The 15,381-nt window shown below is 43.0% G+C and overlaps 1 long non-coding RNA gene across 2 annotated transcripts in view; it reads left to right on the forward strand.

Annotated features, from left to right (window-relative positions):
• Positions 1-14,383, forward strand: part of LOC128094230 (uncharacterized) — a 49,845-nt gene extending 35,462 nt beyond the window's left edge. Inside the window, exons 10-11 of one of the 2 annotated variants that reach the window (XR_008212899.1) lie at positions 11,562-11,749; positions 12,648-14,308. This is a non-coding gene — a long non-coding RNA (uncharacterized LOC128094230). Of the gene's footprint in view, positions 1-11,561; positions 11,750-12,647; positions 14,309-14,366 lie in introns of those variants that run through there. The other variant, XR_008212901.1, reaches the window with a different exon arrangement.
• Positions 14,384-15,381: the final 998 nt, after the last annotated feature.

Genomic DNA, 15,381 nt, shown 5'->3' on the forward strand with positions numbered 1-15,381 from the left:
GTGACTGCCATAACACATATGTGGATCTTAGAGAGAACTTTGTGGAGTTGTCTGTTCTTCCCTTCCACTTTTATGTAGGTTCTGGGTATCAAACTCAGGTCACCAGACTTCCACTGAGGCCCCTTGCCAGCCCTTCTGTGCACAAAGTGAATAAGCAGAATTTAATCATGAGGAAACACTGGAAAAACCCATACTGAGGACATTCTACTTTCCAGTACTCTTACAAAATATACCAAGAACTCCTGGGAAGGAGGGGGAAAGACTTAGAAGCGATGCTAGCTTGGAGGACACCAAGGTGTCATGACAGCTTTATTCACTGTGAGTTCTGAAGTGGTCTCTGTACCAGGAAAAGGATGTTAGTGGAATAATTAGGACACTGAATATTTGAGGAATTAGCCAATGTGTTAATGACAGTTTCCTGGTTTTTAAATTTTTGATTTTATGTGTTTGGGTGTTTTGCCTGCATGTACATCTGTGAACCACTGGTGTGTCTGGCGACTGAAGAGGCCAGAAGAGGGCATCAGATGCCCTGGAACTGGAGTTACAGACATCTGTAAGCCACTATCAAGATGCTAGGATTTGGACCCAGTTTCTCTGAAAGAGCAGACAGTGATTTTAACCACGGAGCTATCTCTTCAGCCCCTTTTGTTTTTAAAGATTTATTTTTATTTTATGTATATGAGTCTTTCATGTATGTCTATGCACTGTATGTATGCAGTGTCCACAGAGGCCAGATCCCGAGTTACACAGAGTTGTGAGCAACCACATGGGTGCAGGGAATCAAACCCTGGATTTTCTGGAAGAACAACTGCTGTGGGATGGTCTGTATGTCAAGTGTGTTGCTAATTGGTCAATAAATAAATCACTGATTGGCCAGTGGCCAGGCAGGAAGTATAGGTGGGACAAGGAGGAGAATAAAGCTGGGAAGTGGAAGACTGAGTCAGAGACACTGCCAGCCGCCATGATGACAAACAGCATGTGAAGATGCCGGTAAGCCACGAGCCACGTGGCAAGGTATAGATTTATAGAAATGGATTAATTTAAGCCGTAAGAACAGTTAGCAAGAAGCCTGGCATGGCCATACAGTTTGTAAGCAATATAAGTCTCTGTGTTTACTTGGTCGGGTCTGAGTGGCTGTGGGACTGGCAGGTGAGAGAGATTTGTCCTGACTGTGGGCCAGGCAGGAAAACTCTAGCTACAAACAACCAGTGCTCTTAACGCTGAGCTATCTCTCCTACTGTTTTTTTTAATTTAATAAAAACATACTTATTTATTTATGTGTGTGCACACACACATGCAATTCCTGCCTTCGTGTGTGAATGTGTCATAGTGCATCTGTGGAGGTCAAAGGACAACTTTCAGCAGTCTGTTCTTCTTCCACCACGTGGCCTTGGATTTCAAACTCAGGTGTCATTCTTGGCAAAGCAATACTTTACCTGCTGAATAGTTCCCTTCCCTTTTGTTTTTAGTTTTTTCAAGACAGGGTTTCTCTGTGTAGCCCTGGCTGTCCTAGAATTAAGTATCTCTGTAGACCAGGCTGGTCTTGAACTCACAGAGATCTGCCTGTCTCTGTATCCTGAGTGCTGGGATTAAAGGTGTGGGCCACCACTTCTCAAGCAACTCTTTTTTAATTAAAAAAAAAACAGTTTTGATCATGGTATTATGGTATAATGTTAAATGAGGGCAATGAGATTGCTCAGTGGTTAGAGGTGCCTACCACCAGGCTTGACTACCTGAGTTCAGCTCCAAAACATGATAGAAGGCAAGAACTAACTCATAAAAGTTGTCCTCTGACCCACATACTCCAAGCACCATGGACCCCCAAATAAATAAATAAATAAATAAATAAATAAATAAATAAATAAATAAATAAATAAATATATAAATATATAAATAAATAAAAACTTTAAAAAAGTTATTTAAAAAACCTGAAAAATATATTGGAACTCTTTTCTTAACATTTTGAAAGCATGAAAAATTAAAAAAAAACAAAATGTATGAAATTAAATATTTATTTTATATGTATGTATGCTCCTGGGGATGTGTGCACCATATATGTGCAGGTGCTTGAGGAGGCCCAGAGGAGGATGTTGAATCCCCTGGAGCTGGAATTACAGGCAGTTATGAATTGCCTAATGTGGCTGCTGGGAACTGAAGCTGAATCCTCTGTAAGAGCAGTCAGTGCTCTTAACTGCTGAGCTATCACTCCAACCCCCATTACATTAGATTTTTGTAAGTACAAAATGAGATCACAGTGTATTCATTATAACACTTAAAACAGTGCCTGCAGAACAGAAATTCCTAACACATGCCACCTATTATCCTAAGTAGTATAATTATGTAATATCACAGCTAGTGAGTAGTCTATTATAGTTTATTCATAATATTCTCATATATTGTTATGTATTCTTTTCTTCTTTCTCCTCTTTTAAAAGTATATTGAGTATAAATGTAGCTATTAAGAGGTAAAGTAAGATTAGACTAAAAAAATTTGTTATGTGTACGAGTGTTTTGCCTGCACATATGTATGACAGTTGTTAGCTACCATGTGGGTGATGGGAATCAAACCAGGTCCTTTGGAAAAGCAGCTGGGGCTCTTAACCACCGAGCCAACACTCTAGCTTGTAAGATAAATTTTTTTTTTTTTATTAATTTATTTTGCAATACAATTCAGTTCTACATATCAGCCACGGATTCCCTTGTTCTCCCCCCTCCCGTCCCCCTCACCTTCCCCCCAACCCCCCATTCCCATCTCCTCCAGGGCAAAGCCTTCCCCACAGACTGAGGTCAACCTGGTAGACTCAAAAATTTTTATTTTGAGAATTGATTTAGAGATTATGTGTGGGTCATTTCCTCTGGCTACTAATTGGCTCAGACCTATGTGAACATTGTGAAACTTTTTGGTTTGGAAAAGCCCATGTGGTTTGTGACAGCGCCATCTGGAGGCTCAAAGAAGTTACATGACTTTAACTACTTTCAAGGTTGCAAAGCAAATGGCAAGTTCAAGGCATGTGTAAGTGTCTGGGGGAGTTTAAATGTAGATCCAAGTTTGTAAATGTTGCTGTAGAGCTATGTTTATCAACTTTGAGTGGTCCCTTGCAGGGGTATGGTATTTTTAGCTTTCTTAACTGAAGGTTTTAGCTTTCTTAACTGAAGGTTAGTGGATAGAGGTCTACACAGCAAAGAATTGTTCAGCACCAGACTTAAGTAGAAAGTTTGGGACTGTAATTCCAGTTGTTTGGGAGGCTGAGGCAAGAAGATTACAAGTTAAGGCAAGCCTGGGAAACTAAGAAACAAAACAAAACAAGAATAGGGGCAGGGCTGTGTCACTCAGTGACAAGGTGCTTGCTTAGAATGTGTCTCAGTTAGGATTTCTATTGATGTGAAGAGACACTATGACCATGGCAACTCTTATAAAGGGAAATATTTAATTGGGCCTGGCTTACAGTTTCAGAGGTTTGGTCAATTATCATCATGGCAAGACATGGTGGTGTGCAGGCAGACATGGTGCTGGAGAAGGAGATGAGAGTCCTACATCTTGACCCAAGGGCAACAGGAAGTGCTCTGAGACACTAGGTGTGGCTTGAGCATATATGAGACCTCAAAGCCTGCCCCCAGTGACACACTTCCTTCAACAAAGCCACACCCACTCCAACAAAGCCACACCTCCTAATAGTGCCACTCCCTATGAGCTTATGGGGGCCAATTACATTGAAACTATCACAGCTTATATGGGATTCTATGTCTAATCCCCACTGATACACACATATATACACACACTAGCAGCAACAAGAAAATTACCGTCATACCCTGGCATAGAGCCATAGAATCACTGTGAACTTAGAAACCTAAGCACTTAGCTAATAGTTACTGAGTGCTATGCTAGATCGTGTGAGGGTTATGGAAATGATACAACAGTTTGTGCCACCAAGGTGATTAAGGTTACAGTCTGCAGGGCAGGAGGATCGGTAGAAGAGCTGAATCCTTACAGTGTGAGGCAGAATATGATACATGCAGAAAGAGTCTTGTTTGGGCTGAACATAGTCAGCAAGGGGAGAGCTGTGTGTGGTTGTGGGAGGAATCAAGGGAGGAGTGGGAAGGTGTTAGCTTTGGAGCTGGATGTGTGAGTAAAGTTGAGCTGGTTTGAAAACACAGGACCTGTTGGGGATCAGCCATCTAGTCTGAGTGGAGCATAGAGTGTATCTTTTTTGACTGGAAAAGTGGGTTGTGGCTAGAGCTTTGAGTCCATGGGGAGAACTCTAGCCCTGTGTCCATCATAGTGATAGAGATGCCTTTCCTTCCAGAGGGGTGCTTTGGGCCCCAGGATTGTAGAGCCCAGAAATTTCCAAAGAACTTTCTCTAGAAAGGAGAGAAGTTGGACATTGCAGAAGGCAGTTGATCCTAAATTTAGGATTGATGCTGAGTATGCCATAAGTTATTTCACCCCCAAATAGCTGAGGGGTTGAGGGGGATGGTGTTCTCAAGTAGAAAGGCACATGGACAGAGATGATCTTGCTTCTGTGTGGTTGTTCTGTGAAGGACTGGGCTGCCCTGGCTCTCGTGAAAACTGGAACAGATTTACAACCACTCCTAAGGTCTGCCTCCCCAAAGGCAAACCATTTTAACAGTGTGCAGTATGAGCAAAGTGTCTGCATGGGCACTACCTAGTGATAGGACTGCCCTAGTTTGTATCATTGGTGACTTAACTGGCACACTCTAAAAAATATAGGACTCTTAATTTCTTTACTTTCCACCACAACCCCTCTAGTTGAGCCCTGAGGAAATTTGTGACTTTTCTAGGACAGGTTAGGGGAGGGAAGGGACAGGGGTCTTGTCTGGGCTCTGTACATGTGTGTATGTTGCTAGCTACAGTTGCAGACATTAAGACAATGTGTCTTAAAGTTCACAGACTCTTTCGGGATAAGTAGGGTCCTTCCTTTTTGTTAATGAGGATACTGGCACCAAGAAAGACGAACTTAATTGGCCCAACGAGTTGTAGCTAAAAGAACATTTTAATGCGGTGTGTTGTTGGGATTGCCACATTTTCTACTCCTCTCCCCCCATTAATATCAATTTAATCTTTGGTGTGTGCCTGCTGCAGGTGAGATGTGAATTAATCTTGAGCAAGGCATGGTGACACATCCTTATAATGCTGGTACTAGGATACTGAGGTAGGAAGAGTGCAAGTTTCAGGTCAGCCTGGGCTACATATTAAGATCCTGTCTCAAGGGGGAAGAAAATTAGAAGGGGGAAGGAGGGAAGAGGTAAAGAGGAAGGGAGGGAGAGAAATAAAACAGAGAATATGATTTCATCTTATTTACCTGGATTTGGACTGCTGGAGACCATGGACATGAACATCACTGGCAGCAACAGAAGGCAGGAAGAGACTAGAACCTTCATTGTGGCTGTCTGTTGGTGCTCTTGTTGCTTAAAGACTGTGTGGAGTGTTTTCAGTTAGAGACTTTTGATTTCTTGGAACGGCTTGGGTGGGGTAGTGTCTACAATTTAATCCCATGCCAGAGCACCCATTAGAAGGCAAGAACAAGAAGGCGGTGTTGGTGATGTTGGTAACAGATTGGACCAGGTGCTTTACAGGAATGTGGGAGGTAAAACTGGTCAAACAAAAGATATGCAGCACTCTCGAGAATGAAGGAGTGATTGACAGCTTGGCAGTGGTCCTTGACTCCTCAACCCTTACTGTGTTATGATTTTGCTCTCTTAGCCTTTTTTCCCACTTGAATTTCCTTGTACCTTTTGGCTGTTTATAGCAAGAAATGGGGCATTGCAGGCTGGCAGAAGAGAGGCTGGCTGGTGTGTTTCCTCTGTCAATCTGCTTGTAAAGTACCAGCCATGGAAGTAGTACTGCCTGGGCAGTTACCCTGTCCTCAAAACTGTTGACAGTTCCCTCCAGTTCCCTAACCACATAAAGGGGAAGCAGAGCTGGAATAAGAAGAGGCAGTTCAAGTTGATTGTGGTAGTGTATGTCTGCGATTCCAGCACTGGGGAGGGAGAGGAGGACTTTGAGTTTGATGACAGAACCTATTTGAAAAACAAAAAGGAAGGAAAGAAAGAAAAACTAACAAAAATGAAGGGCTGGTGGCTGGTAAGCTAATGATCTGAGCTTAGTCCCCCAGGACTCACAGGGTGGAAGTAGAGGACTAATAAGTTGTCTTCTGACTTTCATATTCATTTGGTGGCATGCACACTCCCCTCATCCCTAAATTATTAAAAATGGAGGGTTGGGATATAACTTAGTGATAGACTGCTTGTCTAGCATGCACAAGGCTCTGGGTTTGATTCTTAACACCACAAAAAGCAAATAAAACAAAGCAACAACAAACAAACTAACAAAACCAGAGACAGTTATCTTTGTTCCCAAATCCTTCCCTGGAGCAGTGGGGGAAAATTAAGCCTTCTTTTGTTCATCAGGAAGTTGCTATGGTTTAGTTGCTCCAGTCTACAGGATGGGATTTTATTTGTGGAGGATCACCAGAGCTTCAGGTCCGAGATTTGAGGAGTATGGGAACTATAGGCAAGAAGGAACTCTTGAACTGTGTTTGCCTACGGTGGTGGGGATCTTGGCTCCAGTCTCTGGAAATGGCCCAAGGCAAAAGGAGAAAGCTGATAATGCTCACAGTCAACATTAGAGGTGATGATGCCAGCCAGCTTCCTTCAAACATGCAACTCACAAAGGAAGGGAGTTGTATTTCTGGCTTGCAGTCTGCCCTGTCACTTTGGAGCCTGTGTTGAGATATACATCATGGAATGAGTACATAGTGGAGAACACTGCTCATGTCACAGCAGCCAGGAAGCAAAGAAGACAGTGAGAAACATGAATCTAATATTTCCTTTAAGGGTGTATATACCACCATGATCTAATTATTTTTCTACCAAACTCTGTCTCCTAAAGGTTCTTCTGACCTCCCAGTAGGTTAGCCACTAAGCCATTAGCTCATAGGCCCTTGGGAAGAATTGAAGATCCACATTATAACAATCTTGAAACATCAGCACTAAATTTGGTATCTATTCCAGAGACTTTAGGAATGTGTCAAAGAAAGAGGGATTGCTCAGCTTGAATGCTGGGTGACATTTCTCAGGGCATAAGGGATAGTGAACAAGGAAGTCTTTCCTAGAGCCTCCAGGGGTGAGGGAGTGTATGAATTTGGTCCTCCAAAAGAAGTGAATTGATAAAATGATTTTTAAAAATAGAATATTAATCTGGTAACTTTGAATTCATAACAATTCTGCTTCTGCCTCCTGCATTTTAAATTCTTTTTGGTCATTTCTCTTCTTCAGTTTGTCCAAGCTCAGTATCATGCTGGAGGGTTGTGTTAGGTAGTGAGCACTCTCCACAGATTGATAGCTTGATCTTAGTCTGGTAGCTGATGTGGTTTCTTTCTAGAAAGTTCTAAAGACAGTCCCTATTTTCAGGAGACTGATGTCTAATCAGGGGATGGTATATACTTCATAACCCTGAGATGCAAATGGAGTCACTTTTCTAAGGTAGCAGGTGTTCACTGGGGACTGAAATGGTAATTAGGTAAGGTGTGGATTTTTTAGATTTTTTTTTTTTGAGATTTCTTTTTACTTTATGTGATGAGTGTTTCACCTATATGTATGTCTGTGTATCATGTAGTGCCTGAGGAGGCTAGAAGAGGGCATTGGATCCCCTGGGGCAGGAGTTACAGCCACCATGTGGGTGCTGAGAATCAAATCCAGGCCCTCTGGAAAAGCAGCCAGGGCTCTTAACCACTAGGCTATTTCTCTAGACCCCTATTGTTTTTAAATATTTAATTTTAATTTTTATTTTGTGTGTGTGTGTGTGTGTGTGTGTGTGTGTGTGTGTGTGTTTGTGCACGCTCCTGTGGCATATTTGTACAGAAGCTGGAAGAGGTCTGAAGAGAGCATTGGATTCCCTGGAGCTGGAGTTACAATGTGAGCCACCCAATGTGGATGCTGGGAACTGAACTTGGTCTTCTGGAATGGCAGCAAGCAATCTTAACCACTGAACCACCTCTCTAGCCCTGGAAGCTTAAAGAAAATTATAACAACTTGATTCTGTGCCACTGTGTTACTAATAAATTTGAATTGATGGATATGTGAATGAATGTGATAATACAAGAACACCCCTTTTAAAGATTTTTTAAATATAATTTATTTATTTGTATTTTATCTACATTGGTGTTTTATATGCGTGTATGTCTGTGTGAGGGTATCAGATTCCCTAGAACAGGAGTTACAGACAGTTGTGAGCTGCCATGTGAGTGCTGGGAGTTGAACCTGGGTCCTCTGGAAGAGTAGCCAGTGCTCTTAACCACTGAGCCATCTCTCCAGCCCCACCCCTTTTTATATTTTAGCTAATAAAATCATTTAAAAATTTTAAATTTTAATTAAAATATAATTATATCATTTACCCTTTCTTTCTTTCTTTCTCTCCTTCCTTCCTTCCTTCCTTCCTTCCTTCCTTCCTTCCTTCCTTCCTTCCTTCCTTCCCTTCCCTTCCCTTCCCCTCCCCTCCCCTCCCCTCCCCTCCCCTCCCCTCCCCCCTCCCCTCCCCTCTCCTCCCCTCCCCTCCCCCCTCCCCTCCCCTCTGCTCCCCTCCCCTCCCCTCCCTTTCCTTTCTTTCTCCTTTTTTTTGTTTGTATTTTGAGAAAAGGTCTCACTCTGTATGTAGTCCAAGCTAGCCTTGAACTTGGGACTCTGCCTCAGCCTCCTGAGTTCTGGGTTTACAGATACATATACCACTCACTTCATTAGGCAGAACTTGAGCTGGGTCTCACAGGGGAGGTAGAAATTGGGCTGGTAGAGGGCAGAGAGCAGGTGAGTGCAAAGGGTGTGTGGGCATAGAGAGTGGATTGGGTGGGGTCTTTGGAAACAGGACTTGTTGACTCCATTTTTATATTCTCTGAACTCACACAGGGCCTGGCACCATGGAAGTACTCTACAAATATTTGATGAATTGAGCAATAGCTTTCCAACCCCTTAACTTGGTCTGATAAGATAGGAAGTTTGTGAAAATTCAGCCTATTAAAAGAAAGAAAATTTTCCTTTCTTCACATTGAGCTGCCATCCCTCCAGTCTGTGTTGAGGCCACTGCAAGATTGGGGAACTCTCTCTCAGCTCTCCTCAGAATTCTTCAGTCTGTTAGCCCCTGCTCCCCTAGGTCCTGGCTGCCGGTCAGTTCCATCTATCTGATTTTCCCTTTTTTAGACCTGGGATAATGAATACCATAGGTTGGCTGGGTCCTTCAGCTTTGTTAATATGGAACACTCTTAAGACAAATGGAATTTTGAATTGGGTTCCTTCAGTAGCCCAAAGCTCTGAGGGCAGAAAAACATTTGATTTTGTTGCTTCAGTGCCCAGTGGATTGTGAGTTCAACGCCAATCTGTGATATACATAGTGAGTTCTATGATTTTGAACAATTTGGTGCTGGTGAAACACCTAGGTTCCAAGCCATACTCTAACAATATCACCCATGAAATCATCATGACATTTCATGGGTGGGAAAAGGAGGGGCACTTGGAGGGTGTTCTCTGGTACCTGCCGGCTTCAGTGCCTGTTGAGATCAGGACAGGACTGAAGAGAGAGCACAAGATGAGACAGCGCCTCAGAGAGCAAGCGCCCGGGAACCCATACACTTATTTCCTGGCAGTTCAGGCAGGGCTAGATGTCTGAAAACCCGTCATGATGATTTCAAGGGCGACATTGTTAAAGCGCGGCTTGGAACCTAGGAGTTCCACTGACACCAAATTGTTGGGAATTATAAAATCTTCACTTTCAGAGCCAGTAAAATGGCTCTTCAGTGCCCATCCCTAAGCCTACGGACTGGAGATTGATCCCTGGGACTGGCATGCTGAAAGAAGAGAGCGGACCTGCAAATTGTCCTCCGACCTCTGCAGGTGCGCATGCACACCCTACCTGAAACAAAAATGTAATAAAGAAAAAACTTTCCTTTTCAAATGTGACAATGCTCTGTGATGTCGGCTGAGCTGTTTTTGATAGTCGGTTGCAGTTAATATGAGTGGTTACCACATCTGTGGCCCTGTCTTAAAAAAAAAGATAGAAAAAGTTATGTGTTAAAGTGCACATCTTACCACATCGGTGATTGGACTTCACTTTCTACCAGCACCCAGCTCTCCAAGTGAATTGTTAAGTATGTTTTACCAGTCATGGTCACAAGGTGACAGCACTGCCTCATTGATGTTTCCTAGTGAGCAAATTAGACAGACTGTTAGGATTAAGAAAAGGGTACATTAGGTGACGAGGTCAACAGCGCTCTTCAACCCCCATCCCTGTAGAGTGACAGACTTTTGGTGTGTGTGAAACGCTTGCATTTAGAATTGGAAGACACTTTAGAGAAGAGTTTGTCAAACTTTAATGTGCTTACAAACCACATAATCACCACACGAGTTTACTGTTTAAATACAGGTTCTGATATTTCTAGTGGGACCTGAAAGCCTCCCTCCCCCTCCCTCCCCCTCTCCTTCCCTCCCAACATGCCTGGACTCTTTGCTGCTCTGGTCAACTGCTGCTAAGATCTGGTAATGCATCACTGCTGGTTGGTGGATCACACTCAAGTAACAAGGGTTTAGAGATTACTTTAGAGATGAATTTTCATTGCACCTGCTTTGATTGATGGATGAAGTGAGAATGAAGTCTGGAGGGACAATCTAACTTGTCTGGTGTAGTTACGACTTTATCATACACCTTTCTCTTTCTTTTTTTAAGACAGGGCCTCAGTGTGTAGCTCTGGCTGCCTTGGAACTCTCTATGTAGATCACAAAGATCGCCTGCCTCTGCCTCCTGAGTGCTGGGATTAAAGGTGTGCACTACCATGCCCTGACTAACATGACTTTTGCTTTTATATCCAGGGTGTGCTTCTAAGTGCTGTTCTCACTCCCATGGTCTCCTCTGTCATGTTCAGCAACTTCTCTTATTTAGAATTCAGAATTCCTGTTTTCACCTTTGGTCTTTACTCAAGTGCCAGCTGATGACTCCTTTATGTTAGTTATTTAGCGGCGCTCTTATCCTGCAAGGAAATGTCACGAAACATGACAGAATACACTAACAAGAGTTTTATTAAGATAAGAGAAAAGGACAGACAAGTGCTCAGGCCTGCGGAAGAGACACGTGTGGAGGAGAAGAAGGAAACTGGGAATATGGTGCCGGCTTATAAAGGCTGGGTGGTGTCAGAGACCAAATATGGACCATGGAAAAGTACTAGCTAGACCAGAGAACAAGCCCCTACCCTAAACCAGATGCCCCCAAAGATAAAGAACAGGTCAGGCAGGTCAGGTAGCATAGCAACAGAACAATGGGCCCTGACCAGTGACCTTACCACCTAGCAGCCTCACGACTTGCACGACTTGCACGTAGCCCTTCACCTGCATGTCCCCCTTCACCTGCAGGTATGGCACGTTGTGCACCCCTTCTCTCCTTCCTGCCCCCTCTCATGCTATATAAGCCTTGCTGAGGAGAATAAAATTTGCAGCTTGATCAGAACACACTGTCTTGCTGTCTTCTCTCGTGTCTCCCCCATCCCTCTCATTCTCTCCCACAGGTGGGTCACCCCCGTTGATACCCCACTGGCCGGGGCAACTGGCACCCAACGTGGTGGCTTGACCCTCGCCTTGTTGGGAGTTGAACGTCCTTCTCCAGGAAAGCCCAGACGTCTGGTGGAGATATTTTTGGTGATCGCCTGACTCGACGCCCTTTCTTGATGATCCGGAGGAGAGCGGGAAGGACGAGGTTAGTCTAAATTTAGGCTTATCCATGGGATGGGGAAGTTCTTCCCATTACTTTTTTCCTTAAGGGCTTTAAAGAGGCCCTCAAGACACGAGGGATAAGGGTTCATTAAAAAAAAGACCGCCGGGCGGTGGTGGCGCACGCCTTTAATCCCAGCACCCGGGAGGCAGAGCCAGGCGGATCTCTGTGAGTTCGAGGCCAGCCTGGTCTACAGCGCAAGATCCAGGAAAGGCGCAAAGCTACACAGAGAAACCCTGTCTCGAAAAACCAAAAAAAAAAAAAAAAAGACCTCAACAAATTCTTTAGTCACTTAAGAGGACTGTTCCTGGTTTCCCCAAGAAGGGACGATTGATGTTAATGATATCCTAAAGGTTTATTAAAAAAAAAAAAAAAAGATTTAGGAGACCCCTAAAAGCTGCCAACCTTATGAAATTCATTTACCTCAGACTATGATAAGCGACAGAGATTCTAACCCCTCCCTTTTAGGGAGAAACCTGCCGTTACTTCATTCAGGGTCTTACAAGGAGGTAACACAAAATTATCACACTACTAGACCTCCTGAGAGTGTAAACTAGAGTTAATGAAGTTCATTATGTTCTCCGTAGCAGCAGTGTCCTGCTACAAACAGTTTTTTTGTGTGCCAAAACTAAATTGATCTAAGGACCAACTTGAGCCTAAACTTCTAATTGCTAGCTAGGAGCTCACTCCAGCAGCCATCATTTAAATAACAATGCAAGCGCCCCAGCCAGAGCCGGTTTAAAAACTAATGGCAACTCCCAGCTCTCCTAAAAAAATGTCTTTTTCTCTCTCCTCTTTCTGGGTTGACTTTTAAGTTCTTGGTAATTTACAAAAATCTTGACCAAGTACAAGAACTTCGATTAACCCATTTCAAAAAAAACAGGTCCTGCTTAGGGGACGCCCTGCTAAGACCTGTATGGATTCATCAGACCCCCGAAGACGTTTGGAGGTTGAAATCCTAAACATCTGCTTTCTTCCCTCTGAACCTAACTATCTGCTATCTGCATCTCAGCTCACTTCTGCCTGTGAGTCATCTCCACCCTTCTCCTCACCTTGCCATTTCCGGTGGCTATCTGGCTTGATACAGACTGGGTGCAGCTGCTACAAAAAAAAAAAAAAAAATCCTCCTTTGTTTTACTGTTTTACTGTGCTTATCTCATTTCATGATACTCCTTAAAGGATTTATTAATGTGTTACTCTCCTCATATATTATATTTTTGAATAAGAGTTCCTGTTTCTGTATTAAAATAACTTCAGTACAAACTTAATATTTTTAAGGCTAAACCTGACAGGTATAAAACCTAAGTTCTAAGTTTATAAAGACAACTAACTTATAAATTGTTAAGAATAAGTTTACTTTAATTAAAGATAATTAAGAAATAAAACTTATTGATTGATCGGCCGACCTAAACTGTAAACTGTTAAGGATAAGTTGTACTTAAGCTATAGCTATTAGAGATAATTATTAGGATACAAATAAAGGGTTAATCATCATAAATGATCAAATCTTCTAATGTATGCAAAATTGTATTTATATACATGCTGAGTATGCTAAATTTCATATAATCAATTCATTACTTAGCCCCCTAGCATTTAAAATGTTTAAGCTTTGGACAAAACTGCCATACCCCTTACTGCCAGGGTTTTGTCCAAACTATGCATTGAGATCATTTAGATTATATCCCCATTTACCAGGCCTAAAAGATAATTGCCTTGTTATCCAAATTCATAGAAAAGGTAGCTTGCCAAACAGATTTCAGAATATACTTTGACTGTTCCTTTGTTTAAAGGAATTCACCACATTGGCTGCTCTCAGTAATCAATCACCTATATCTCCTGATGAATTAAATACAAAAATGCTTTTAGATGTAAGTAAAGTTTTTATAAGGATATAAATGATTAGATATAAAGAATGTTTAAGAACATTAAGAAATAGTTTATTATATGTGTAATGCAAATAATTGGGATAGAGAAATATAACATATAAACATCTAGGTATGTTATAAATGATACATAAATCTCAATAAGTAACCTAAAGATATTGAGGATGTATGCCTAAGTTAGATCTATGGATAAGGTTTTTATTGAGGTCTGAGATAGATATATAGGCTTTAAAAATAAACTTATGTATACCTTAATACAAGATAAGGGAAAAGGACAGACAAGTGCTCAGGCCTGCGGAAGAGACTCGTGTGGAGGAGAAGAAGGAAACTGGGAATATGGTGCCGGCTTATAAAGGCTGGGTGGTGTCAGAGACCAAATATGGACCATGGAAAAGTACTAGCTAGGCCAGAGAACAAGCCCCTACCCTAAACCGGATGCCCCCAAAGATAAAGAACAGGTCAGGCAGGTCAGGTAGCATAGCAACAGGACAATGGGCCCTGACCAGTGACCTTACCACCTAGCAGCCTCACGACTTGCACGACTTGCACATCCCCCTTCACCTGCACGTATGGCACGTCGTGCACCCCTTCCCTCCTTCCTGCCCCCTCTCATGCTATATAAGCCTTGCTGAGGAGAATAAAATTTGCAGCTTGATCAGAACACACTGTCTTGCTGTCTTCTCTCGTGTCTCCCCCATCCCTCTCATTCTCTCCCACAGGTGGGTCGCCCCCGTTGATACCCCGCTGGCTGGGGCAGGGTGGCAATGGGTACACAGGTCAATGTGGCTACTCCACGCATGCGTGTAGATCACATGGTTGCGTTGCGCGCTCTTACGCAACCATGCAAAGCCATGGGGTCCTGGTCACGCAAGACGCCTTGGCCCGGAAATGGCTATTTTGACCCGGAACTGGCTAGGCGGAAGTGTCTAGGTCCGCCAGACATGTACAACCCTGGGGACGTGTTGTGAATCTATCATCCCTGACTCTTCTTTTTTTAAAAAAGAAAGAAAAGTTGTGATTGAGTGGGAATGGGGCAATGTTTCTCTCAAAGACTGCTTCCGGCTGAATGGTGGGCGTCGGTTGGCTCTTGGGGGGAAATGGGGAGGGTAGCTTGTCAAGTCCTGGGATGATGGTGGGGGGGTCCTGGAATAAAGTTCTGCCATCCCCTTGTTCTGCAGCTGTCCGTCCGTCCTATGGCTGGGAACCTTTTGTCTGACAAGATACTGGTGACATAGAAAAAGCTTAGAGAAAAAAGAATCATTATTTTATTTTTGGAGTTAGCATTTATCTAAGGTAGATCTGACCTGCCCAGATGGAGACATGTGACATTTATCTGAGGTAGATCTGGCCTTAGTACTCTGCTTAATTTTTATCTGAGACAAGCCTTATTAGAGGTAGTTTATTTAAGGCACCCGTTTCCTTTATTAGTTTAGCATTTAGGAAACGCAGGTGATCAGTTACTGAGTATTGAACAATGATAGATTATTGTATTACATTATTCCTTACCGCCTGGGTATTTTTGATGGTCCTTTTTGCCTCTGGCTCTGTGTGGCCCTAGTTGGGAAAGGAAGGGGTGATACCTTATTCCTCTGGAATTGGTGACAAGGCAGTGGATCCTGATGTCCTCTGGAGCTTGAGAGTACAAGGCCCTGTTTGTTTCACTGTATATGAAGAGAGATTTTTCTGGGATGGAGGTGAGATAAAAGGTTTTAGATGAGACAGGTGGACCCAGTG

The sequence above is a fragment of the Peromyscus californicus genome, unplaced genomic scaffold (genome assembly GCF_007827085.1).
Source record: "Peromyscus californicus insignis strain IS unplaced genomic scaffold, ASM782708v3 Scaffold_4__1_contigs__length_199733344, whole genome shotgun sequence".
Classification (NCBI taxonomy): Eukaryota; Metazoa; Chordata; class Mammalia; order Rodentia; family Cricetidae; genus Peromyscus; species Peromyscus californicus.